Here is a 1544-nt window from a genome sequence, read left to right as displayed (position 1 = left end):
ACATTATCCTCCCATTCTTTTTAGAAACTTACTTATACTAGCCACATTATCCTCCCTACTTTTTTTTTAAAACGTACTTATACTAGCCACATTATCCTCCCACTCTTTTTTTTAGAAACTTACTTATACTAGCCACATTATCCTCCCATTCTTTTAGAAACTTACTTATACTAGCCACATTATCCTCCACTCTTTTTTTAGAAACGTACTTATACTAGCCACATTATCCTCCCTACTTTTTTTTAGAAACTTACTTATACTAGCCACATTATCCTGCTACTCTTTCTTTAGAAACGTACTTATACTAGCCACATTATCCTGCCACTTTTTTTTAGAAACTTACTTATACTAGCCACATTATCCTGCCACTCTTTTTTTTAGAAACGTACTTATACTAGTCACATTATCCTGCCACTTTTTTTTTAGAAACGTACTTATACTAGCCACATTATCCTCCCATTCTTTTTTTAGAAACTTACTTATACTAGCCACATTATCCTGCTACACTTTTTTTTAGAAACGTACTAATACTAGCCACATTATCCTGCCACTTTTTTTAGAAACGTACTTATACTAGCCACATTATCCTCCTACTCTTTTTTTTAGAAACGTACTTATACTAGCCACATTATCCTTCCACTTTTTTTTAGAAACTTACTTATACTAGCCACATTATCCTCTAATTCTTTTTTTTAGAAACTTACTTATACTAGCCACATTATCCTCCCACTCTTTTTTTTAGAAACTTACTTATACTAGCCACATTATCCTCCCATTCTTTTTTTTTTAGAAACTTACTTATACTAGCCACATTATCCTCCCATTCTTTTTAGAAACTTACTTATACTAGCCACATTATCCTGCTACTTGTTTTTTAGAAACCTACTTATACCAGCCACATTATCCTTCCACTCTTTTTATAAAAACTTATTTATACTAGCCACATTATCCTCCTCTTTTTTTAGAAACTTACTTATACTAGCCACATTATCCTTCCACTTTTAGAAACTTACTTATACTAGCCACATTATCCTCCCACTCTTTTTTTAGAAACTTACTTATACTAGCCACATTATCCTCCCATTCTTTTTTAGAAACTTACTTATACTAGCCACATTATCCTTCCACTCTTTTTTTAGAAACTTACTTATACTAGCCACATTATCCTCCTATTCTTTCTTTTAGAAACGTACTTATACTCAGCCACATTATCCTGCTACTCTTTCTTTTAGAAACTTATTTATACTAGCCACATTATCCTGCCACTTCTTTTTTTTAGAAACTTACTTATACTCAGCCACATTATCCCGCCACTCTTTCTTTAGAAACGTACTTATACTAGCCACATTATCCTGCCACTATTCTTTTTAGAAACTTACTTATACTAGCCACATTATCCTGCCAATCTTTTTTTTAGAAACGTACTTATACTAGCTTACATTATCCCCTACATCTTCTTTTTTTTTTAGAAACGTACTTTATACTCTAGCCACATTATCCTCCCACTCCTTTTTAGAAACGTACTTATACCAGCCACATTATCC

Source organism: Tachypleus tridentatus, chromosome 13, assembly GCF_004210375.1.
Source record: "Tachypleus tridentatus isolate NWPU-2018 chromosome 13, ASM421037v1, whole genome shotgun sequence".
Taxonomy (NCBI): Eukaryota; Metazoa; Arthropoda; class Merostomata; order Xiphosura; family Limulidae; genus Tachypleus; species Tachypleus tridentatus.
The sequence above is the reverse complement of the archived record's forward strand: the minus strand, read 5'-3'. Positions refer to the sequence as shown.